The sequence below is a fragment of the Hyperolius riggenbachi genome, chromosome 1 (assembly GCF_040937935.1).
Source record: "Hyperolius riggenbachi isolate aHypRig1 chromosome 1, aHypRig1.pri, whole genome shotgun sequence".
NCBI classification, from domain to species: domain Eukaryota; kingdom Metazoa; phylum Chordata; class Amphibia; order Anura; family Hyperoliidae; genus Hyperolius; species Hyperolius riggenbachi.
The window spans coordinates 364050915-364078425 of NC_090646.1; the positions used below are offsets into that span (position 1 = coordinate 364050915).

At 42.7% G+C, this 27511-nt stretch overlaps 1 long non-coding RNA gene across 1 annotated transcript in view; it reads left to right on the forward strand.

Annotated features, from left to right (window-relative positions):
* The first annotated feature begins 18783 nt into the window (after window positions 1-18783).
* Window positions 18784-27511, forward strand: part of LOC137551071 (uncharacterized) — a 61281-nt gene continuing 52553 nt past the window's right edge. The window contains exon 1 of the long non-coding RNA XR_011026988.1: window positions 18784-18851. This is a non-coding gene — a long non-coding RNA (uncharacterized lncRNA). The remainder of the gene's footprint in view (window positions 18852-27511) is intronic.

The following is a 27511-nucleotide window of genomic DNA, read 5'->3' on the forward strand; positions in this document are numbered from 1 at the left end:
CAGTAATACATAATAAACAAAACAGGGAAATTTCATTTTTATACGTTTATAGATAATAATGAAGTCATACGGAACAAGGAGGACCTGAATTATTAGCAAAGTTTATTTGAACTAAATGTATTTATCTATGAGAAAAGGAGAATAAGCTGGGTTATGATCACTGTGTATAAATAGATAGGCCAATGACAAAATTAATTGAAAACTTGTTCACTTCTAATGTAAGAATTAGTAGGGAGACTTTTTAATCAGAGTAATAGCATCAAGTCAATTAAACTCCTGGGATATTGATCTTGTCAGTTAAGTAGCAGAGGGGATTGTTAATTAGTTTCAGCTGCTTTGGTTTTAATGAAATGAACAGGTGCACTATAGGGGCAACAATGAGTTGACCACTAAAGCAGGAATGGTTTAACCGGTAAAGCCCACTGACATTTTTAGGCCTCTTGTCCGCCTGTCAACTTCTCTTGTTCAAAGGCGGGGCACTTGCTCGCACTTGGCATAGGTGTTGGACAGGCGGCCCCCTATAGAGTTGCAGCAGTTGCCTCCTCAGAGGCATCATGTGGTGTGTTTTTTGCTGCCTGGTAACATCACTGCATGTCAAACAGGACACACATGGTGTTACCAAACACTGCCATTCAACTGCGTATACTTGCAGCCAAATGACACTTGTGACCGGCAGCAGGGAGGCTGAACTGCTTACAAAACAAGCAGTTCAGCCACCTGTGGAAAAGAGGTCTTAAAGTACAGGGTTCACAAAAGAGTAGGATGATAAGTGCTTATAACCGAGCAGCACCTGACTTTTAAATGGTTGCAGGGAAAGCCTCTCGCCAAATTTAAAGGTAAAGGATGTGCAATAGCATCTGCAGTACCAGATATAGCAAGGGCTGGCAACACTATCTCTCCTTTCTTCACAGAGACATCAGTTCCACATAGTAATGCAATTATGTGTTAGTAGGGGCACCAAGTGCAGGCTGTCTCATGTCCCTTTCTAACCTCTCTCAAGCGTTAACCAAACTTTGGGAACAAGTTTGCTATGTGACTTTGGAGCTACTTCACCTGGAGGGCAATGCATAAGAAGGGGGAGCAGAGAGCCATTAATAGTCAGCTGCTGCTTGGTAATGAGCACTTATCATGAGCTTATAATGAGCACTTATCATCCCACTCGTTCATTCTTCCCTCCTCATTTTTCTGTTTTTACTAGTTTAACATTTTGGATACTGTCAGTGTAACTACTGTTAGCATGAGGCGTTACCTACACCATAGACAGGTTGCACAAGTAGTCATACTCCCCCAGGATGATGTATCAATACATGTCATTGTTTGACAGGCAGTTACTCTAGGAGAGCAGGACAAAGCCATAGAAAGTTCTTAACCCATCAGCAGGGGCGTTGCTAGCCCCAACAATCAGTGGCACGTGCCCCAGATCTATTCTGGGGTGCCCCGGATGTCCTCCAAGCAGAGTCAGCTGTGGTGTCCCAATGGTGCGCATGCTGGGAGCTGTGGTGCATCAGTTGGGGGTATGCTGGGTGCTGTGGTGCCATGCTGGGTGCTGTAATACCTTCATGGGGGCATGCTAGGAGTTGTGGTGCCTCAATAGGAGGCCTGTGGGAGCATGTAAAAGAGTCCACTATAAGGTAAGGCAAGGGAATTATATGGGGGGGACTGCCAGACAACCTGGCGGCAGGCCAGCCCGCCAAGGAGAAAGCCAGACCAGCCAGCACAGAAGCCAGGTAACTCTGCCTAGTTATGTTTAAGTGACACTGCCTATTTATCTGATATGCTGCATTTTTTGGGGGGTATTAATGGAGAGGAGACTTCATCTAACAATTAGCTGGGCAGGCCTACTTAGACTGCTGTTAAGTTCATATAAATTTGGCTCCACCCATAACCACACCCACATTATGGTGCATAGCGACACCCAAAAGTGCCCTGGATCTCTTAGGATCCTAGCAATGCCCCTGCCCATCAGCAGGAGTGATATCTGCTCCTTTGGGCAAGGAGGAACAGGGTGAACACTTCCGGAGACCTACAAAACTACCTCCAGCAGAGGCCATTGGTGTGAATGTCTTAAACCAAACAAACAGAAACAGACTTCATGAGAGTGGTCTGACGGCAGGACATTCTCTAGTGGGCCCTGTGCTTAGTACTCAGCACCTTGGAGTTTGACTGGCTTTTGCCATAGAATTGGCCACTGGCTCCCTGTGCTTGTCACAGATGAGAGCAGATTCAACCTGAACACATATGATAGGTGTGAAAGAATGTGAGAATCTGTCAAAAATGTTATGTTGCCTATAAGATCATTCAAAATGATTTGTTTGGTGGTGGGTTACTTGTGGTCTGGAGAGGCATATCCATCAAGGATCACACAGACCTAGATAGGCTGGACAATTTCACTTTTACTGCTATTAGGATTTAGAATGAAAACCATGGACCTAATAGTATCGCCTGTCTTGGTGAGGAGATTTAACTTTTTTTCTTTCTGAAAACAAGCCACTCGCAGTTTTTTATGACGTATTGGATTGTGGACTGGATAAGTATTTTTATACAACATGTTGCAAGTGTCTTTTAGAGATGAAGTTGCCTATAATACATATTAGAGGGAAGAGACAACATTTCTTATAGCTGCTCAAATAGTATTATTCAGCTCAGCAGTTCCAATAAAATAGACTTGGTACACAATTTCTTATAATATCTAGAAAACATTGTGGTTTTGGGAAATAGAAACTCAAACATTGCTACTGCATAATTTTATTTGTTTTCTGAACTGTTTGCTTTATTTTATTTTACTTGTGCTGCAATTCCAAAACATTCAGCAAATCAGCATATGAGCTTCGTCTGTCCATAGACATTATTGATGTGAGCCTAGCAGATTTCCTGCTGTCCTTTAGCCCCTGTGCCCTAAACCTATCCACAGTCTTTATCCCTCAGCCAAGGGATAACTTTATGCGTTGCACCATCACTCAACCAGGCCTTAAAGGGAAGGTCCAAGCAAGAAAAAAAAATGAGATTCACTTACCTGGGGCTTCTACCAGCCCCATGCAGCCATCCTGTGCCCTCGTAGTCACTCACTGCTGCTCCAGTCCCCCGCTGGCAGCTTTCTGACCTCGGAGGTCAGGGCCAAATTGCGTACATTTTTACACATTCCCGCTAGTGCAGGAACATTAACACATACATTTTTACGCGTTAGTGGTGAAACGCGTAAATTTTTGTTCCTGCACTAGCTGGAATGCGTAAAAATGTATGCAATGTGGCCCTGACCTCCGAGGTCAGAAAGCTGCCAGCGGGGGACTGGAGCAGCAGTGAGTGACTACAAGGGCACAGGATGGCTACATGGGGCTGGTAGAAGCCCCAGGTAAGTGAATCTCATTTTTTTTTTGCTTGAACCTTCCCTTTAAATGTGTTAGATAGGGACTGAGGCCAGGAAGGCAAAAGTACCACCAGTACCCCGCTGGTCAGAGCACAGGCAGAAGAGCATTCAAGCAGTCTGAGTCAGCAATGGTAAAATCAGGAAATAGCATTGTACCAAAAGTAAAAAAAGACAGTCAAGTCTTTTTCAGGCCAAGGTCATACACGGAAGCTTAGAAGTTTATGGTATCCAAGGGCAGGGCAGGGTACTTAAGCAGATTTCTGTCCAGGTGGCAATCAAAGTCAAAGGAGAGATTAAGATATGTGCAGCCATCTAGGAAGATGTCAGCTCATGCATGCACATAAAGGTACATAACTACTGGGGATGCTTCTTGACCTGTGGAGGAAGCTGGCTTTTGGTCTGGAAGAGACTGACCAATTGCTGGAACACCAGCCAGATGAGCTAGTTATAAGTGGAAGGTTTATAACACAAGCAAAATCAGTCCACTCTTTTAAGTGACTGCTTCTTAAACTGTTTATGTTTACATCTGTGGAGGGAGCAGGAGAGTAGACAGCAGACACCTCTGCTATTTCTTATTGAACAGTAGACATTGGAACAGGTTTTCTAAAGAACCGGATCAACTGATTAGACCTAAGAAATGGGAGCTCCATCCTTGAGCAGATGATGATCGCCTGATCAAACTGGGAAGGATGATTGTCATTTTGTGTTTGCAGGCAGCTTAAAGGATACCCGAGGTGACATGTGACATAATGAGATAGACATGTGTATGTACAGTGCCTAGCACACAAATAACTATGCTGTGTTCCTTTTTTTCTCTCTCTCTTCCTGAAAGAGTTAAACATCAGGTATGTAAGTGGCAGTTCCTGTCTGAATCAGGACTGAGTCAGGCTACAGCGTGACTCTCACTGCTAAGAAATTACGACTATAAAACACTTTCCTAGCAGAAAATGGCTTCTGAGAGCAGGAAAGATCTAAAAAGGCTCAATAGTTCATAGATTCTAGCTCTGGCATACTTTTAATGAATGTGTCATTAAGCAAAAACAAGAAAAGAGTAAAAACTTGAAAAGTAGATTTAAATATAAAATAAAACTGTAGAATATCTTAAAAAGTAATTTTTAGGAGAAGGCTGATAGATACAATTGTTTATTTCATTAGTATATTTTCACCTCGGGTATCCTTTAAAAGATACCAGAGCTGAAACATACAGGGAAAGTGTGTTGGGCATTAGTGCACAGGCACGTCCTTGATTGCTCACCTCTAGCCAGGAGTGCTCTGCTCATGTGCACGATGTAGTCATGATGTTATGCGCATGAACATGTTCTACATAACTAAATAATATTGGTTTACCAATGTACGTTGTAATCTCCCTTTGCTGACCAGATCTCATAAATGCATTAGATCTTTATCATCATTACTTTCTACAAAATCTGAAAATCACCTACCCTGTATCTTGCACACTTTTTCTAATTCTTAAGTCAATTCTTTTAAGTCACAGCAAGAGGCAAAAGACACTAACAACTAATTTTAACAGCGTCTAGTTAATCCACTCCTGCATTGTGTGAATTACTGCGTTTATAGTAGGAATGTCATCTGGTCATTGGTGGTGACACCCACTGATCTCCCTCTCTGAATATAGTTCAGCCATCAGCTAAATTATTGTTATAGTAACCAGCTGGTTACTAAGGTTTTACCCTTGTATCTTCTTGGCCCTTACAGATTTTCACCAATACCCTTCCGTCATGGAACCAGTTGTGTGTAAGACCACTATAAAATAAAGGGTGCTTGCCACAGTTGTTCTGTGTCCCTGGCAATTACTGCCAATAATATATAAAATAATCCATGATTAAAAGCTTGCAATATGGAAATATTTAGTGAGTATAAGTAAACATCTCCCTAAAGTCACCAATGTATTTTTATACAGCAAAACATACAGTATTACTACAGTAAGTATCATTTGATGAACAGCTTGCTTACATCATAGGCAATGTTTTCACTAAATCTCTGTGATTACTCTGAATTGCAAACACCATGCTAGCTATAGCAATTTCCTGTTACATTGATAATGCCTAGTAGTATGGAATTCTGCTGTCATGCTGCTTACAACCAGGGATCCATAGCAACTGGCAATCTTGTAAATTATGTCATGTCTGCTAGAAATCAAAGGCAAATTGGAGAACATACTCTGATTTTTGTATTTTGAAAGATAGCTAGATTTTCCCTTCTCCATATGTAATCTTTTTCTTAAGCAACCCATGGATGTGACAAATGAATATGTTATGATCCTTTACCAGGATCCACATTCCCTAATTGTATGCAACAAAGGGTGTTTTCGGAAATAGGGAAGTTTAGCACACCTGGGCACATGCACTGTTTGGTGACATAGCAATAGCTCAACAACCTCCATAACTGTGTGTGTGTGTGTTTGTGTATTTGGGGACGGGGGAGGGGCGGGGGGGGGTTGGGGGGTTGAGGCTCTGGGCACTAATGGGGTACTCTCCATCTCCCCCCATGTGCAGTGTAAGAGCAGGGAGTGCTGCTATATTTTATATTTGCAAAACTATAGACAAACAACCACCATAAAGGTTTTATATATATATATATATATATATATATATATATATATATATATATATATATATATATATATATATCTATATATATATATCATGACCTTGTTTAACCCCATGGGGAGGATGCAGGGAGTGCAGTTATATTTACCTAGTCCACTCTGCATCTGGTCTCCTCTTTCTACTGGCGTCTACGTGCTGTATGCAGAGATCCTTCGGCTCCCGATGCATGTCTTGTCATTGAGAGCCTCAGGGGGGCAGCATACAGCATGCTGCATCTTGGGCGAAGAGAAGACCAGAGGTAGCATGGACTAGCTAAATATAACAGCACCAGAGGTAGCATGTAAATACACTCCACAGGTACTGTTCTGGCAGTATGCTAGCTGTAAAAATAAATACTGTAAATGAATTATATATATATATATATATATATATATATATATATAACAAAGACAAGACAAATAACATTTATATCGCGCTTTTCTCCGGACGGACTCAAAGCGCCAGAGCTGCAGCCACTAGGATGCGCTCTATAGGCATTATCAGTGTTAGGGAGACTTGCCCAAGGTCTCCTACACACACACACACACACACATGTATATATATATATATATATATATATATATATATATGTTTTAATTCATTTACAGTATTTGTTTTTAAAGCTAGCATACTGCCAGAACAGCACTTGTGGTGTAATTTTAGTGGCCTTGTCCTCCCAGCAGAAATATCATGGCGCCCCCACCACGTCATGGCTAGACAGTATTGTAGCAAATATATATATATATATATATATATATATATATATATATATATATATATATATATAATGTATCACACATATTGTGCATTAGCTCATAAACAAGTATTCATCTGATGTAGGGATCGACAAAATTGTAAAATTCCAAACCCGAAGGTATTGCGAATTCTGCTTTGCAATTCTGATTTCCGATCAGTAATACGTGGAATTCTCCTGAATTCCGCCATGTACATTAGAATCAATACTGTCATCTTCCGCAGTTAATTGCAAAGCCCCCATTAATGTTCAAGCCCCCATCTTCATCAAATTTTTCAGGTATCTCCAGGAGAATAGTGGGAGCAAGTAAAAAAAAAATCCAAAAAGACCTTGTAGTTCTTGAGAAAACTGATTTTGAATACTTCAAAGAAAAAATGGTTTTAAAACTTGATAAAATTACATTCTGTAGCAGAATTTCGCCATTTATATTAGAGAAAATACTGCCAATTTCTGAGGTTAATATTGGAGTCCCCATAAACGCAGTCTTCACCAAATTTGACAGGTATCTTCGGGAATGTAGTGGAAACAAGTGATTTTTTCCCCTAAAAAACTTTGTAGTTTTTGAGGAAATCGAATTTGAATACTTAAAAAAATGTTTTTTAAAGAGACACTGAAGCGAAAAAATAAATATGATATAATGAATTGGTTGTGTACTATGAATAATTTCTAGAAGATTAGCAGCAAAGAAAATATTCTCATACTTTTATTTTCAGGTATACAGTGTTTTTTCTAACATTGCATTATTCTATAATATGTGCAGATTACACAACACTCAGCATTCAAAATGATTCTTTCAGAGCAGTCTGTGAAGTAATGACCTCTCCTCTAGCAGAGAAAAAGTAAACAGTTCACTTACAGTTGAGATAATAAAAGTCAGATAACAGCCCTCTCCACGACTAACTTAGTCGGAGAGCTTAATGGCTTGTTTGCATAAAGATAACAACTGGAGTTTCTCAACTCTTCCTGTACTGGAAACAATTAGACTGATGTATCTGATCTTAATGTTTTATTTCTTAGCTGTACTACACATACAAATCATAATATCATATTTTTTTTTTCGCTTCAGTGTCTCTTTAAAGTAAGTATAGCAATCCCAAGCAGATCATCTTTTGACGTCCTTCCAATGTTTCCTATTGGTGCTTTAACAAACTAATGGGAATCCTCCCTGAGAGTTTGTTAAAGCGGTATCGTCACCATAAAAATCAAAAATCAAATTTCAACAGCAACTGGTCTGAGTGTATTAAGTGATAAAGATGCTAATCCTGCATTCAAAACTTTCAAAACGTTTTCTGCTGTTACGATTTGGAGTTATCATATACCTTAGGCCCTTTTACACTTAATCAGTTGGTGTGCGTTAGTACGCGTTGGTGTGCGTTAGTACGCGTTGGTACGCGTTAGTACTCGTTTTTTCCATAGCAGTGCATTGTGACAAAGATTTCAGTTAAAAAACGCGTTAAGTGTGAAAGGTGCCATAGGAAAAAATGGGACTTACTTTGAAAATCAGTTTTCTTTCCGTTTTAACTGAGAGCAACTGATTAAGTGTAAAAGGGCCCTTAGGAGCACTGGCCCTTTAGTAGTCGGTGCCAAAGAATTGCATGCTGGGGGTTCTTTTTATCAATAATATATTCCTCCTCTTCCCTTTATTTCCCTGCCTGCTGCTTATCTGAAACCTGATCCCCTACTCACTTGTGTTTACAAGCAAGGCTGAGGTGACTCAGTGATTTGAGGAGACAAGAAAAAAAGTAAAGGGCAGAAATGACATCACGAGTTAGCCTTTACTGTGGGCAAAAGACATGGCCCCCACCACTAACAGAATTCTTGTCATTTACTATATAACATTCACTGAAATCAAAACGTGGACAGTATAATACATGTGTTATGTAAGTAGATCAAGTATGTATCTACTTATATATGTGTTTTTTTCCCTGGAATAGTATGGCTGATCCTACTGCTTTAAGGGAACAACAGGAAGGCCTGTAGGGACTTTCAAAGATGCTCTGCCCATTATACTTACTTTAGCAAGCCCTGACAAAACTGCCAGCAGCTGACACTGCTTTATGAAAACCTCATCCCACAAGCCCCACCCTGTTCAAGCTTGCCCAGCCTCGTCCTCCCCGATGTACCACACATATACTGCCTGGCCACCACCACTGGCACATGGGTCAGTGCAACCACTGCACCCTGCCCTGTGACACCCCTGGCCACCCTTGCATTGCTGCACTGCTTCACATTAACCCCTGCTTAGAGGGGGTCAACGCACTGCACGTTAACCCCCACCGAATCAAAATGCCGATTTCTGATGTGGAAATCAGAATTCTGTGGAATTTGGCAGCTCATGGTCTGCAATTCTGTACTTGTGTAAAATACAGTAAATACTGAAATCAGATTTCCATAACAGCTTGGGGTCTAATTATGTATAGCTCATTTATCTATTTAGGATTTTTATTTAATCTTTCACTGTGGACGGTCCTGATGTTTACTTAACAGGAGTAATGTATCAGCAATAGCTTTGTTTTATGAATATTGCTCTGATGGGGCTCCTAACAGTTATGGTTCGTCTAATGTTAGTTTTTAATAGTATACCTAACATACCGTATTTTTCGGACTATAAGACGCTCCGGACCATAAGACGCACCTAGGTTTAGAGGGCAAAAATCAGGAAAAAAAAAACTAAACCTGGTGCGTCCATGGTGTGAGGTGTCTTGTGGATCTTCTCCTTCCAAACTGTTTCCCCATGAAAGCATGTAGCAATCATTAAGTATTTACTTCTTTCTCTCATAGTGGATAAAGGTCTGCCTAACCCCATGTCAATCATGTCTTCTCCCCTCCCCCTCATTGTAATCATGTCTGCTCCCCCCCCCCCCATTGTAACCATGTCTGCTGCCCTCCCTCCCATTGTAATCATGTCTGCTCCCTCCCGTAATCATGTCTTCTCCCCTCCCCCCATTATAATCATGTCTGCTCCCCTCCCCCGATTGTAATCATGTCTGCTCCCCTCCGCCTCCCCCCTTGCAATTACGGTATGCGTGCTTCCCCATTGTAATCAAGTCCGCTTCCCCTGGCAGTGCTAAGAATCCCCGCACGGCAACGGTAAAAAGCAGCGGAAGACCTCACCTGTCATGGCGTGTTTCTATAGTCCTACCCGGGTGTTTTAAATACCGGCATGTCCGCTCCCCCTGGCAATACTAAGGATCCCTGCACGGTGACAGACCACGTGCTTCTAATCATCCCCGGGTGTTTTTTAAATACCGGCATGTCCGCTCCCCATGGCAATACTAAGGTTCCCTGCACGGCGACAGACCACGTGCTTCTAATCATCCCCGGGTGTTTTTTAAATACCGGCATGTCCGCTCCCCCTGGCTATTGTTAAGGATCCCCGTGCACGCCGACAGCTGAAATCAGCGAAAGTCCGCATGCCCAAGCTGCAACAGCCTGCTTCCAGTCTTCTGAGTCGCATGTGCACCGCCAGGTCAAGCAGAGAGAGGGCGCCTGTGACGATGTAAACCAGAAGAAACACTCGGAAGACTGGAAGCAGGCTGTTGCAGCTCGGGGACATGCGGACTTTCGCTGATTTCAGCTGTCGGCGTGCACGGGGATCCTTAACAATAGCCAGGGGGAGCGGACATGCCGGTATTTAAAAAACACCCGGGGATGATTAGAAGCACGTGGTCTGTTGCCGATTTCAGCTGTCGCCGTGCAGGGATCCTTAACAATAGCCAGGGGGAGCGGACATGCCAGTATTTAAAACACCCGGGGATGAATAGAAGCACGTGGTCTGTCGCCGTGGGGATTCTTAGCATTGCATTGCCAGGGGAGCGGGCATGGCTGTATTTAAAAACACACGGGGAGGCATATAGATGCATGCGGTGGCAGGTGAAGGCTGCTGCGCACAGATCCTTAGCATGGCCGGGGAGCGGACATGATTTCTATGGTGTGGGGAGGAGCGGACTTGATTATACACAGCAGGTGGGAGCGGACACAGCAAAGACCCAGCAGGAGCAGGATACAATTACAATGACCGGCGGGAGCAGACATAATTACCATGGACGGGGGCGGAGCCTAGCGTACTATTCGCACTATAAGACGCACCAACTTTTTCTTCCCACTTTTGGGGGAGAAAAAGTGCGTCTTATAGTCCGAAAAATACGGTAAATGTTTTGTTTTTGAACATGCATAGTCAATGTTACGGTACATAGCTGATAACAATTTAAATATTAAGCAGTACATTTAATTAGCTGTATCCTGCTGCAGTGGTCTAGGAAATTGTAGTTAGGATTCGAGTATCCTGCAACCTTTGGCACTTGTTATGGCTTAATCATTTTATGTGCGCATGAGAGGAGTTCTTTGCGTATATAAAAAGTTAATGTTTTATTAAGAAAATTTAGGTGCAGGGTCAGAGGCGTAACTAGAAATCACTGGGCCCCCATGCAAAACTTTGGATGTGGCCCCTCTCCCTCCCAAGCAGAAATTGGGAAGGCAGGCCAGGCAGATTATTAAAAACAAAAAAATTATTATAGGCTGGAAGCGCACTTGTCTATGTGTTTTCTGCACAGGAAAATCGAGAACCAATGTTATTTTCAATTGGCTTGTGCACACTTGAATGTGTTTTCTCCATGCAGATAAAAACAGACAGCAGTGAAGCATTGCATGCATTTTCTCTATCAATTACATTATTATTATTAATTACATTATTAAGTACATTAGCTTCTGTACTCACGGTGCTTGGGGGTAATATTCGACTCTTCTCTCTCTTTTATTCCTCATCTTAACTCCATAACCAGCTCCTGCCATCTCCAACTCAAAAATATATCTCGCATCCGTCCCTTTCTCACTCAAGACACAACCAAAATGTTAATACATGCTCTTATAATTTCTCGTCTGGACTACTGCAACGTACTACTTTGTGGACTACCTTCTAACAAACTGGCCCGCTCCAGTCGGTACTGAACTCAGCTGCTTGTCTCATTCATCTTTCTTCTCGATCTTCCTCTGCCGACCCTCTTTGTCAAGCTCTTCACTGGCTGCCAATTAACCAGAGGATCCAGTTCAAACTCCTAACCCTAATCTACAAAGCTCTCCACAATCTCTCTCCCCGGGACATATCCTCACTAATTTCCAGATACAAACCCAATCGCAGTCTCAGATCTGCACACGATCTTCTGTTGTCCTCCTCAAGAATCACCTCCTCACATTCACACTTACAAGATTTTGCACGCGCTTCACCCCTTCTCAGGAATCCCCTCCCACAAAACATCCGTCACTCGCCAACCTTTGTTACTTTTAAACGCTCTCTAAAAACTCATTTATTCCGAAAAGCATATGCGCTACCTTAGGCCACTTCCCTTTGTCCTAAGACCAAACAGCACTCCTACTAGGTATCCTAAAACACACTGCCTTTATATATTTTATCGTATACTACCCCTCCTCTTGTTTCCCCCAATTCCCTTTAGATTGTAAGCTCGCAAGGGCAGGGCTCTCTCCCCTTTTGTGTCTTGGAAATCATTATACATTTTATTCATCATGTTATTTTTATCACTGTCATTACCACTTCTGTATTTTGTATTCTGTATTTTGTATCATTTTTTGTATTTTGTCACTAATTATGTATCTTGTATATTAGTGTACACCATTGTCTGTATTATGTACCCCATGTTTGTTTCTTACTTTGTACAGCGCCACGGAATATGTTGGCGCTTTATAAATCAATAATAATAATAATAATAATAAAACATACATGTTTTCACACATACAGACTACATATGGTGTACAAATAACACATATGGAAAAACACATGCAGAAAACTGACAGTCTTAGCTTCTTATTATACTCACTCTGTCTTCCTCTGATGGAGAAGAATGATCTCTGTAGTCTCCAGCATCACTACAGTACTACACAGCACTTGGGGAGGTGGCGGAGAGGCTGGGGCAGGGTGCTGGACCCTGCTGCACACTGAATAGGGACTGTCTACAAATCCTTTTTTTTGCAAAACTCTGTATGATTCCTTATCAGTGACTGAGCAGGCGCAGTCATTAGAACAACTGTGCAGAGAGCAGAAAGCTTTATCTCTTCTCACCCTTAGTTGTCAGTCTCTCACAATGGGGAAAATAATCTTCTCCCCCACGGGCCCACCTGTGGCTCACTGAATAGGAACTTTCTACAAATCTTTGTCTACAAAACTCTGTATGATTCCTTATCAGTGGCTGAGCAGGCGAAAGCTTTTTCTCTCCCCACCCTTAGTTGTCAGTCTCTCGGGATGGGGAAAATAAACTTCTCCCCCACGGTCCCACCTGTTTCTCACTGAATAGGAACTGTCTACAAATCTTTGTCTACAAAATCTGTATGATTCCTTATCAGTGGCTGAGCAGGCAAAAGCTTTATCTCTCCTCACCCTTAGTTGTCAGTCTCTCACAATGGGGAAAATAAACTTCTCCCCCACGGACCCACCTGTGGCTCACTGAATAGGAAATTTCTACAAATCTTTGTCTACAAAACTCTGTATGATTCCTTATCAGTGGCTGAGCAGACGAAAGCCTTTTCTCTCCCCACCCTTAGTTGTCAGTCTCTCAGGATGGGGAAAATGAACTTCTCCCCCCACTGGCCCACCTGTGGCTCACTGAATAGGAACTGTCTACAAATCTTTGTCTACAAAACTTTGTATGATTCCTTATCAGTGGCTGAGCAGACCCAGTCATTAGAACAACTGTACAGAGAGCAGAAAGCTTTTTCAATAGGTGCCCTTAGTTGTCAGTCTCTCAGGACAGGGAAAATAAACTTCTCCCCCATGGCCTACCCGTGACTTCTCCCCCCATGGGCCCCCCTGCCCTGCATCTCTTGCAGGTGGGATTCTTATGCCCCTGCGCAAGGTGAAGCCATTACAAGAATATCGGCAGTAATGCTGATATTCTACTATTAAGCGCAGGATATTTCTGATAATAGTATATTGGTAATTTTGCTTATATTCTATTATTGCCTCTCCTAACTTTTCTTTCATACTAACCCTCCCTCTCCTAACAATACCTCTCAATTAATTAATTTTTGACCTGTGAAAATGTTCAGTTACCTGCAAAACATGTATTCTTGGTGGTACTTGAGGACAGTTTTTGGGGTTGTTGTACACTTCGGTCTCTTTCAGACAGATGAGTGAACTGTGCACTTGTTGCAGTTTAGCATCTCGTCTGCCGTTCATGAGCTCCATTTGGGTGCAAGTGAAACACATGCATATGGCAGTGGTTGTAACACCAGTTACAGTACTTGACATGCCGGGGTGATGTAACTCTGTGGCAGAAAACCACAGCATATGGTCTTAAAGGGGGGGCGGGGGCTGTCGTCCACCAGTAGCGAGCGCTAACTAGCCCCCAGCCAGTGCTTGAGAGGAGCTCGCAGGTGCAGCTGCCCTTTTGAAAGAGCCCTTAATGGAAAGAAGAACATTTGAGTTTAGTATATACATTGCTAGATTTGCAGTAGGCAAGTTGATTTATGCAGTGAACTGTTTTGTCTTTCAGCCCCCTGCAGCTGAACGGTGCCGTCGCCGTGTCCCTCTGATGTGCCTGGACTCGCCAGCGGCCACTTCCGGTTTGGCCGTCACCAGCCGACAGGCTGGGAACGCAGCTGATTACCCGCGTTCCCGGCCGCAATAGCATTATAGAGGGCGCTATTGCGGCCGGGAACGCGGCTAATGATCCGCGTTTCCAGCCTGTCGGCCGGTGACGGCCAAACCGGAAGTGGCCGCCGGCGAGTCCAGGCGCATCAGAGGGACACGGCGAGGTCACCGTTCAGCTGCAGGGGGCTGAGCGGAGCCCCGGGTGAGTAAAAGTGATTTTTTTTTTAGCTGACTTAAGTACTCCTTTAAACTTGGTACCAAAAGCAGTAAACCTGTTATAAGGGCATCATCATTTGGTGGCTGGATAGTGTAATTGTTAAGGGCTCTGCCTCAGACACAGGAGACCTGGGTTTGAATCTTGGCTCTGCCTGTTCAGTAAGTCAGCACCTATTCAGTAAGGAGTTCTTTGGGCAAAGAACTCCCTACTGCTACTGCCTACTGAGTGCACTCTAGTGACTGCCTCGCAAGCGCTTTGAGTCACACAGGAGAAAAGCACTATACAAAAAAAGGAATTATTATTCTCATTTCTGCATACCTGGGACATCATCCTTCAACAGCGTCATTTTGGGGGGAAGCAGTGGTACTCCTAGTATGTCTTTTAAAAATAGACAGCTGACCCCAGAAGGCATTGCTACTGTGCCCTAAAGCTCATACTTTTTTAATCTGTATATACGGAGCATACGGTTTAACTTGCAGCAAGCTAATGATCAAGAAAGATGGTAAACACAAATCATGTCTGCATTAATCCCTTATGGCTGTGCTACTGCAGTGCATATCTGACCTGTCCTCATATACCCTCATTGTTTTCCATCTATCGTATAGCCTGCTTGAATTCCATTCCAGGAAGAGAACACTAAAAACTTCCAAATCTCGCTGCAAATTAAGAGATTTTGCTAAAACAAGGAACATTTCAAACTCATGACAAGAAGAGCCCTCTCTGTGAAAGGCCTCACTTTCATTTGCATAATTATTTCCTAACTAATCATCAGATTAACTTTTAACAGACGAAAACAACACCAGTTAAAATGTTATTATTACACAATTGCATTTTATAGTTGCTCAGCTCGCTAACACTTTATAAAATATTTATGCAGCCACAACAGAAGCAAAAGAATTGCAGACTGTTCTTGACTAAGACAATCACTTTAAGGGCTGTTTCCAACTAAGAAACGTGATTGCAATTGGGATCGTGTTTGCATGCGATCACATTTCTACAATTTTCTATTTCTGCAATTTTCCCGCAATTCTGCTATGATCCGTCAGTTGTACAGCACAATTGTGATGTATTTGCAAAAAAAATTATAATAAAAAATTTAAATATTTTGAATCACTGTAAAAAACACACAGTGGGGCGATTATCCTTCACTCCTATACTTTATATAGGTGGCCACTTGCATTAAAAATGCGTCAGGCATGAAAATTGTGATCAGTCGCATTGCACCACTACTGGAAACATCCCCGCGTGGTTTATATTAGTAAACTGAGTTTAGTGATTTTAACCTCCTTGCCGGTTATCCCGAGCTCAGCTCTGGGTAGCCTGCGCAGGAGGATTTCTCAGGCCCTGCTGGGCCGATTTGCATAATTTTTTTTTTGTTACATGCAGCTAGCACTTTGCTAGCTGCTTGTAACATCCGATCGCTGCCACTTGTCACCGATCCGCCGCTTCCCGCCGCGCCGCCCCCCGACCCCTTGGGCAGCCTGGCCAATCAGTGCCAGGCAGCACTGAGGGGTGGATCGGGATTCCCTCTGACGTCCTGACGTCCATGACGTTGGTGACATCATCCCGCTTCGTCGCCATGGCGACCTAGGAAGCCCAGCAGGAAATCCCGTTCTGAATGGGATTTCCTGCTTACTCTGATTGCCGGAGGCGATCGGAGTGGGTGGGGGGATGCCGCTGCTCAGTGGCTATCATGTAGCGAGCCCTGGGCTCGCTACATGATTTTAAAAGAATAAAATAAAATAAAAAGTGCTGTGCTGCCCCCTTGCCGCAGGAATTGGACCGGCAAGGGGGTTAATGCAATCATCAGATCACAAAATGCCCAATTAGCAAAATAGCCCCAGTTCAGAGATTCAGTAATATGTGTTTACACTGCATGCTTTATTTTTCTCGGGTACAAGAAATTAAAGATAAGTAATGCTGGGGTGCTACATGGAAATCTTTACATTTATCTTCAAGAGGGAAAACCTTTTCCTTTGCTCAATAATTTCAAATTTGAGAGGGTCATCAAATCAACGTGTTTTTGCAAGGGTTCAAGGGACACCAGCCAACAAAAACAGATTACATGAAATTCAAATGTACAGCTGTTGCTAGTAAATTAGGAAATCCCAAGGCAGCTCAGGGCAGGTGCTTTGAGAGGGGTGATTTTGACTGAAAAACAAACAAACAAACAAACAAACAAAAAGCTAACTTATCCACACCTAAAACCCTGCTAAAGTACCCAAACAAGAACTTTGCAGCAAACTTATATTAAATTGCCAACTACTGAACCAAGTTGTTCTTGGCTGGGGGCACACTCCGAACTGTGCTGCTCTCCCTCAGCCAGTCAGGTAGGTACCAGGATGCAAGTCACTCTGTACCAACCCGCAAGGGAGAGATCAGCATAATTATGCATTTCAGGAAATGCCTCCTTCATCAGGTGAACATCCCCTCTCCATCCAAGGTACAATCAAAGCAGCTGCAGCATGACATTACAGTACACAACCTGCTGCTCATTCTGGATGGAGAGGGAGCCCTGCCATTTAGTGGTAGCTATACATTTATTTTTCCCTGAAAACACCACAATCCAGAAATTCTAAAAGTAGATGCTGCAGCACCCTGCCACACCATAAGCATTTTCCTGGGGTGCTGCACATTTTCTTCATACAGAGATGTAACCCACCTATCCCTTCTCTCCAGCAATGTATCTCCATCACTCCTTCTTCAGTGTCCTAATCTCCATAGCTTCAGCAACATCTCTCATCATATACCTTGCCAGCATTTACCAGTGGGTTCCATGATGAGAGATGCTCTTAGAGCCATATAGACAGGCGAGAACTCTGAGGAGGATGAAGTGAGATTGTGTGGCTGGAGTGCAGTCATGTAAGCTACTTCTCCACTTGCCACTCTGCATTGGAGATACCTCTGGCTAGTGGCTACCTAATACAGTGGGGCACCACCGGCTACCTAATACTGGGGAACATCTCTGGCTACCTAATACAGAGTGGCACCTCTGGCTACCTAATACTGGGGAACATCTCTGGCTACCTAATACAGTGGGGCACCTCTGGCTACCTAATACTGGGGAGCATCTCTGGCTACCTAATGGGCATTTCTGGTGACCAAATACTGGTGGCACTTCTGGATACCTAATACTGGGAGACATATATGTTTTCCTAATACTGGAAGTGCACCTATGGCTATCCACTCCCCTCTCATACTTCCTCCCCCAACAGACATAGTAGCATACCCAAAAACGTATTATCATTATACGTATCATTAAAATATAAATGAATTCAAAGCAATACCTTCTAATAAATAATACAATTTTACAAACCCATAAAATTATCTTTTGGCCCATGTGTTGACCAAAGGTCATCAGTCAGTCTGGGACCCTTATTTAAATGGCATGCTCCTGTTTTCTATTAGTAGATAATTTTTCATCTTCTGTTTAAAATAAGTTTTCATCACTCCAATATTGAAAAAGTACCAAAAAAGTAGGTAAAAAAAGTACTGCCAAGATTATTCTAAACATTTTCTTTCTTGTTGGTGGCTAAAAAGGTATTTTATTAATAAGTTATCAATAAGAAAAAGTTACTCGCATATGGGCTTAACATTCTTGTGCTCAACACTACTAAAAGACCTCTATCCCCCAAATTTGTAACATTTAAAATCCATGTGTATACTTTTTTTTCCTATGTCACGGTCACTTACATTAAGTAGTAGTATTCTGACAGCATTGACAGGTTTTGGACTAATCCATAGCATCAAGGGGTAATTTCAGGATTTTCTTTATTTTCAAAAGCACTAAGGCAGGGAACACACTTAGCAGAATCATATGCATTTTTCAAGTTAGGTAATGGGAAAAGGCAAGTGTGTTCCCTTGCCTTGGTTCACACATTTTCGATCCAGTCCAGTCCTGTCGTGTCCTGTCAGTTTTGCATCAGTTTTCTATCTGTTTTACCTGACTGGACCAGAAATGTATACTTTTTATGTGTGAACAAACCCTTAAAAACACATACAAATCTGACAGGACAGGAAATGTACACCTTTTGTGTGTGACTGCAGCCATAGACACACATACACAACTGATGCCAACTGTCAAAAACTGACAAGACAGGGCTGGTCACCTTTAATCTGTGAGCCAAGCCTAACTGAATGGCAGTTGCTCAGTCCAACAGCCAAAGTTGTGTGGCAAGCAAATAGGTGGGCAAAACTGCATCTTTGCAGATTTTTGCCTGTGAGTGCTTTTTTAAGAATAAAAGAAAATCTGAGAATCCCTAAGTAGATGGGCAACTTATTGAAAGAGACAGCAACATAGAAAAAAAGTAATGTATCATAAGTCATTTATCATTCTACTCTAAGAGAAATGTACATCTAATATGCATGTGTTCAAACGAAACAGTCATATGAAATTCTACATTGGAATATAACTTGCAAAAATGACATGCATATCGAATGCGAATTATATAATTTGAAGACAAATTCATGTTAAATTCAAATCATAACCTTATTGCCACTGGTGAATAGGAGCCCTTGCTTTGCTCCTCTGCTGGTGTGGATGCATATTTTATGTCCTGCAGGATAGTTCATGTTTTGTGTTATTGCTGTTGATCAAATTAAAGTGTCTCTGAATCAACAAGCCCAGAATGTGAACCCCCCCTCAATTGCTTTATTAGATAATATGGATGGCGCTCAGCAGAAAGCAAACACTGGAGATCCATTCCTAATTAAAATTACTTATTCAATAGCTATAATTAGTGAAGGACATGCAAAATCATTTCTGCCGTAAAACTGCGTTTTTAGTTTGAAATAAGATACAAATTATATTTTGCTGGCTTTGCTTCATTTTTTGCTGAAATTAATAAGAAAAAAAGCCTCAGAGCCATTTTAAATGATTTAAATATACACTCTGCCTACTTTCTTTAAAAATGACTGCTTCTCCCTTAATTAATTTGTTTTAAAGTTAATTTATAAACATCAAATATTTTGGTAAGTAAAGTGCCCAATTGTTATCTTTACTATGTCGATCACAACTTCTGAAGTTAAAATTTCTATTTTAAAATTTGGTCTTTTGACCTGAAGTGGCTCAAATGAAGGCTAACACATAACTGAGTGGTTAAAATAATGTATTGAACAAAGTACAGGCGTAATGAGAAAGACAGCTCTGAAACTCACCCAAACCTGGATGAAAGTAATTAAAATCCAATAAAGTTTTTAAATAATCCACAAGCACAAAGGTTAGAAAGTTTGCATGTTTCAGGCAAATAAATTATATAGGCTTCTGAGCAGAGGCAGAAGGCTCTGTTTAGCACAGATCAGGGGTTGAGGGACTGGAGGAGGGGGGTCCTCACAATTGCAAGAATAAATTAGAAAGGGCACAGAGTAGAGGCAGAAGGCAGTTAGAGGGGACTTTGTGGTTGCAAGATTAACCACTTTGTCCTCCTTGACGTATAAAAACGTCAAGGAGGACAGGCGCGCTCCCGCGCGCTCCCGCGGCCGATCGCGCGCGTGCACGCGCACTCCCGGCCACGGAGTCGGTAGCCACGGAATCAATTTATCGGGCTATGGAGCCTGATCATTGATTCCTCTCCCCCGCTGAAAAAGCGACAGCTTCTCTCGGAAGCTTCGCTCTTTCTGAAGCTGTGTCCCTCTAAGCGTACATTGTACGCTTAGAGTGACGTCATGTAAAAAAAATCGAGATTGCCATCTTGTGGCCAAAAAGTAAAACTACAAGTAAATTCCCAAAAACATTACAATACACCAATATTTCCCCAAATAAAACACTTTTATATCCCACCCTCCCAAAAATGCCCACATAAAATGTTTAATAAAAAAAAACAAAAAAAACATTACTATAAAAAAAAAAAAAAACATAAATATTTACCTAAGGGTCTAAACTTTTTAAATATTTATGTAAAGATGAAATATTTCTCTCTATTTTTTTTTATAAGCTTGTAAATAGTGATGTATGCAAAACGGAAAAAATGCTCTTTTATTTCCAAATAAAATATTGTCGCGATACATTGTGATAGGGACATAATTTAAATGGTGAAATAACCGTGACAAATGGGCAATAGCAATACGTGGGTTTTAATTATGGAGGCATGTATTATTTTAAATAATGGCCGAAAACTGACAAATAATGAATTTTTTCATTTTTTTTCTTATTCTTCCTGTTAAAATGCATTTACAGTAAAGTGGCTCTTAGCAAAATGTACCCCCCAAAGAAAGCCTAATTGGTGGCGGAAAAAACAAGATATAGATCAGTTCATTGTGATAAGTAGTGATAAAGTTATAGGCTAATGAATGGGAGGTGAACATTGCTCGGATGCATAAGCTGAAAACGACTGAGATGTTAAGTGGTTAAATAAGGTAGGCCATAAAGCCAATGCAGAGAGACAGTGGGAGGGGTCCTCATTTTTGTAATTGTAATTGATGTCTAGCATTATGTTGCAGTTAATCAGTGGACTCTGTGAGAGAACTGTCGAAGTCTACTAAGATCCAAGCTCTTTTTCATAAAACTCAGCCAGTCTACTTTGGCTGTGGGAAGGCCAATGAGTCTATAAGTTACAGACCCCCAGCTGCATTGACACTTTCCAATAACACACTCTCAACATAACAGGAAACACCTCTAGAGCAAAATTTATCACTGGTCAACCACTGGACAACCATGGGCACCAAGTAGTCTAGTAGCCCTTTACTTTGAAGGTGGCAGATGTCAGATCTGGTGCTGACATATCCATTAACCATTGCTGAGAAATGCTGCCTGTTATACCTGATGCAAGGCCTTGTCACTGAAAAGCTTTCAATCCTTTTGTTGACTTTCCCTGCTAGTGGCCAAATTGCTGTTTCCTGCTTGGCTGCCATGAGTCACGGAGCTGTGAGAGAGTTATCCTTTGCCTGCTCTTTCTAACTGCGGGCAGTGGCTAATGATGGTGATGAAAGGAATTTTTCTTGAGTAGCCCCCCTCTCCTTCCTTCTCTTGTTCTAGGTTGTCTACAACCTACTTATCTTTGTCCCAGTGGTGTAGCTATATGGGTTGCAGAGGTCTCGACCACACTGGGGCCCTTGGGCCAGAAGGGCCCTGTAGGGCCCTCCCGCAACTGCAGTATTAGCTCTTTAGCGGTCCTGTGCTGCAATAATTATTTATATAGATGCTTTCAATGGTAGTAATCATTAACAAGCTGTTCCCCATCCCCTTCTTGCACCTCTGATGCTGTGGTTGTCCTTGGCAGGTTTTGGTGCGCCATATCAATTGTTATGTATAGAGTGTCAGGGGTCTCAATGCAAAACTTGCACCAGGGCCCAGTGGAGTAGCTAAGAAGCTGTGGGCCCCAGTGCAAGTTTTGCATTGCCCCCCCCCCCCCCAAGCACTCTATACATAATTGATACAGTGCACCAAAACCAACCAAGGTGTCAGAGGTGCAAGAAGGGGATGGGGAACAGTGTGTTAATGATGACTATTATTCAAAGCATATATAGAAGGGATTATTACAAGCACAGGACCAACAAAGAGGTAATACTGTGGTTGACAGTGGGCCCCATGGGTCCCCTTTAGCCCAAGGGCCCCGATGCAGTTGGTACCTCTGCAACCCCTATTGCTACGCCACTGACAGCCTGGGCCCATAGCTCCTTAGCTATGCCACTGCTTTGTCCTATTTTGTTACTTCTACATTGCCAGGACTGATAGGCTAAGAAAAAATTGCAAAGAGAAGGGGACTGCTGTGGTAGTTGTTGCAGGGATAGGGTGCATAGTAAAGTTGCTTTACAATTAGTCCCATCATGATCCAGTGACATTAGGCAAGATGGCGCATCCCAAATGGACAGGGGGACCAGAGGAAGAGCACCTCATAGGTAAGTAATAATGCTCTCCCCAACCCCTGTCCTCAGCGACACACTCAGTTAAGAATCTCCCTTATGGGAAGGTTCATTTAAAAAACAAAAAATTGCAGTGGAGCTCAGTTACCTTTAAGACCTGTCTATGCGAAATACTGTCAATTAGCTATCTGATATTTTAACTACCAAATGATGTACCACCTAAAAACTGAATTTCAACTGTATATTGTGCTGTTCACCATTACAGAATAGTCCCCAAAAATGTAAAAAAATGCTCTTTTGTGCTGCTAAAGGCATCTATGAAAATCGCTTAAAAAACGCTAGAGTAATTTAAAAAACATTTAAAATTTGAAATTTGCGCATCTAAGTAGATTTGTCCCAGAGTAAAATGCATTATACATTTCTCTTTTCCTATGTTGCTGTCACTTACAGTAGGTAGTAAAAATGTGACATTTTCTCCTTATTTTCAAAAGCACTCATTGAGTGGTTGGTCAGTTCAGGAAAAATACATTTTAATTGCATTTTACTCTGGGAGAAATGTATGTCATATATATATATGTGTTTAAACAAATATAAGGTGGATCCATGGGCCTCAGATGTAAAGCAATTAATGTGGGGAGTCACAGACAATGGTGGAGGTCCATCAAACCTCCAAACGTATTTGCAACAGATCCAGTCCGGACTCGACCCTTGTAGTGGGAACAATTCTCCAATCAATATCTTTTATTCATAAGGCAGTGAAACAGCATACTGGTCCGGCACAATGTTTCGGACCACACACCCTTCGTCAGCTGTGTCACTGCATTATGAATAAAAGATAAAGATTGGAGAATTGTTCCCTCTACAAAGGTCGAGTCAGGACTAGATATGGTATATGTAAATGTACACAGGTATTTTACATTTTTACAGTTTTTCATGATAGTGTCCCTTGATATGTGTCTCATGTTTTCTAATATTTACTCAATAATACTATCTTCACCTTTTAAACATGGGTTTAATGACACATGCCAACTGGTGCAATGCCATCATTCTTTATCTAGTGTGGTTACCTGAACCAGAAAACTTAGCAGCCACAGAGTATAAGCTTTCTAGATGTGGAGAGACTTATGGCAAGGTTCTGCTAAAAGTACATTCATTTTCAGGGTGGAATCACATATTTGATTACTTCATTGTCAAAACAAATACAGATCACTGTAATCCTTGCTTATCTGTCACCCTCACTGACCAAGGTGGTGTCCAAAGATTTTTTATTCCCATAAGCAGTGCTGGGCGTAATGGAAAAAACTACGCTTACGGATCATTACGCGTAATTTTACGCTATTACGCATTACGGAATTACGCTTACGGCGTAGACATTCATTTACGGTACATGTCTGTAATTACGCATAGCCCTTACGCAATTACGCGTAAGAATACCGTAATTCGGGTTGTTACGTTATTGGCTTACGCGTAAATTCCTACTAGCAATTAATGCGGTCATGCTGCCAAGCGGAAAAGTTGACGCATGGATCAATGTTAGGTAGCCGCCGACTTTAAGGGTTAATAGCAAAGCCCCCTTAAGAGCTAAGAGCCTCAAATTTGGAGAATATATTAAGGAGATCAGAAGGAATAAGAGGACATTTTTTTTTTCAAAAAGACCTTATAGTTTTTGAGAAAATCGATGTTAAAGTTTCAAAGGAAAAATATATACATTTAAAAACCCGCCGACTTTAACGGTTAATAGCAAAGCCTGCTTAAAATTTAGGAACACCAAATTCACAGGGTATATTAAGGGGATCAGTGGGAATAAGAGGAAACACATTTTTTTCAAAAAGACCTTATAGTTTTGGAGAAAATCGATTTTTAAGTTTCAAGGGCAAAAATGTCTTTTAAATGCGGAAAATGTCCGTTTTTTTTGCACAGGTAACAATAGTGTTTTATTTTCATAGATTCCCCCAAGTGGGAAGAGTTTTACTTACTTCGTTCTGAGTGTGGGAAATATTTTAAAAAAGCGACGTGGGGTCCCCCCTCCCAGACCTCTTTAACCCCTTGTCCCCCATGCAGACTGGGATAGCCAGAATGCGGAGCACCGGCCGCGTGGGGCTCCGCACCCTGACTATACCAGCCCGCATGGTCCATGGATTGGGGGGTCTCGGAAGGGGAGGGGCAGCCAAGCTTTCCCCTCCCCCTCCGAGCCCTTGTCCAATCCAAGGACAAGGGGCTCTTCTCCACCTCCGATGGGCGGTGGAGGTGGAGGCCGCGATTTCCTGGGGGGGGGGGTTCATGGTGGCATCTGGGAGTCCCCTTTAAAAAGGGGTCCCCCAGATGCCCACCCCCCCTTCCAGGAGAAATGAGTATAGAGGTACTTGTACCCCTTACCCATTTCCTTTAAGACTTAAAAGTTAATAAACACACAAACACATAGAAAAAGTATTTTAATTGAACAAAAAACATAACCACGAAAAAAGTCCTTTAATATTCTTAATTAACCATTAATACTTACCTGTCCCACGTAATATCCTCGGAAATATACTAATCAGTTGCAATGTAACAAAGTTGTTACAATGTAACAACTTTGTTACTTTGTAACTCCACCGCACCCGACGTCACTCGCCGCTCACCCGCCGGCCGCCGCATACACGCTAAGTCCCCGCCGGCTCCCACCGTCCACTCCGCCCACACCTGTCACCCATATACATGCTGGCACCCATGGGTGCCAGCATGTATATAGGTGACATGTGGGAGAGGCGGGGAGGGCAGCGAGAGCCGGCGGGACTTAGCGTCCTTCACCCGACAGAGCTCTGAGCTATATAGCTCAGAGCTCTCTAAAGCATCTTTGTATTTGGACTCCAAGGAGCCCCATTGGTCCTTAGCAGACCAATGGGGTTCCTTCAAATCAGACAAGTACCTCTATACTCATTTCTCCTGGGAGGGGGGGGTGGGCATCTGGGGGACCCCTTTTTAAAGGGGACTCCCAGATGCCACCATGAACCCCCCCCAGGAAATCGCGGCCTCCACCTCCACCGCCCATCGGAGGTGGAGAAGAGCCCCTTGTCCTTGGATTGGACAAGGGCTCGGAGGGGGAGGGGAAAGCTTGGCTGCCCCTCCCCTTCCGAGACCCCCAATCCATGCACCATGCGGGCTGGTATAGTCAGGGTGTGGAGCCCCACGCGGCCGGTGCTCCGCATTCTGGATATCCCAGTCTACATGGGGGACAAGGGGTTAAAGAGGTCTGGGAGGGGGGACCCCACGTCGTTTTTTTTTTATATTTCCCACACTCAGAACGAAGTAAGTAAAACTCTTCCCACTTGGGAATCTATGAAAATAAAACACTATTGTTACCTGTGCAAAAAAAACATTTTCCGCATTTAAAAGACATTTTTTTTCCTCTTATTCCCACTGATCCCCTTAATATACCCTGTGAATTTGGTGTTCCTAAATTTTAAGCAGGCTTTGCTATTAACCGTTAAAATCGGCGGGTTTTTAAATGTATATATTTTTCCTTTGAAACTTTAACATCGATTTTCTCAAAAACTATAAGGTCTTTTTGAAAAAAAAAATTTCCCTCTTATTCCTTCTGATCTCCTTAATATATTCTCCAAATTTGAGGCTCTTAGCTCTTAAGGGGGCTTTGCTATTAACCCTTAAAGTCGGCGGCTTTTTTATATTATACGGGAGCGTAATATTACGCGATTACGGCAGACTGTGTAATTTCAATGGGAGTTTACTGTCTTACGCGTAATTTGTTACGCGCAATAACGTAACCTATGGTCTACGCGTAATTAATTACGCGTAATACCGTAACCTTACACGTAACGCTTACGGTGCATTTGTAGTGAATTACGATGCGTAATTAATGCGTAATTTCGGCCCAGCCTGGCCCATAAGCACTATGGATGGTATTTTGTAGGTAAGATTTAGAAGGCACCTCCACTGCTAACATGCATAGGACATTGGTAACTAGAGCTAGAGGTATTTATACGCCCACTAAGTCTCTTTCTGGTCATTATTTGCCTTTGTGCCTTAGGGTTGGTGGTTGGTATACCCCGGGCTGGACTTACCATAAAGCACTGTAGGCATGTGCCTACAGGTGACTGATAATGCAAAGGCAGCTCACTTTCCTCCCCAATTGCCCACCTCCATCCTACACTATATAGAGTCCTAAGCAAAGTGTAAATTAATTTTACTCACTCGGCTCTCTGCATTACACTAATGAGATCTCTCTTCAGTCAGGGGCACCTCTTGCTACTTAAAACTGAGGGCACCTCGTGCTACCTAATACTAAGGGGCACTTGTGTATAACTACACCAGGCAGGTGACATAGGGGAGTGGTGACAGCTGGGCCAGCCAGCACACTGTGGTGCGGTTCGGGGGGGGGGGAGGAGGCAGTGGTTTGCAGGTCCATAGAGGGCGAAATCTAAGGTACTAGGACATCTGTGCCTATAGGCTCCTATTATGTAAATCCGGGCCTGGGTATACCTCTAGCAAGGACCCCCTGCGCAGGTTTTCAATTTATTTACTCTCTGTAAACAAGGTAAATAGTATATTTTCTCAGCTAACACATGCTTTAGGCAGGTCAGGTGCCAAACAAAAAAAGGTTCCCCTGGGGGTACTCACCTTAGGAGGGGGAAGCCTCAGGGTCCCGATGAGGCTTCTCCCTCCCCTGTAGCTGCAGGAAATCCAGCTCTGGCTCTCCCAAAGCGTCCCGCAATCTGTGCCCGACAAGCCTGACAAGGCATGCTATATTTACCTTCCCTGGCTCCAACAGGGGTGCTGTTGCGGCTTTCAACACGGAGATAGGTGAAAATAGCCAATCTCTGTCGGGTCCGTTCTACTACGCAGGTGCAGGAGACTTGTGCCTGCGCAGTAGAGCGGCCCGACAGCGATTGGCTATTTCAGCCTATCTCCAAGCGGAGAGCCGATACTGCGCCTGCGCTGGAGCTGGGAAGGTAAATATTTACATCCTCGCCGTTCCTGGAGCTTTTTCGCCGCTGCTGTGGGACACAGGAGGACAGGGGAAGCCTCGATCGGATCCAGAGGCTTCCCCCACCCGAGGTAAGTACCTCCCAGGGGAGTTTTTCCTTGTTACAGGTTTTCATTAAGTTAGTCATCCAATAATTTGGTAATACTGAGATAAACTATGCATAATTGTGTGCATATTAGTTTATGC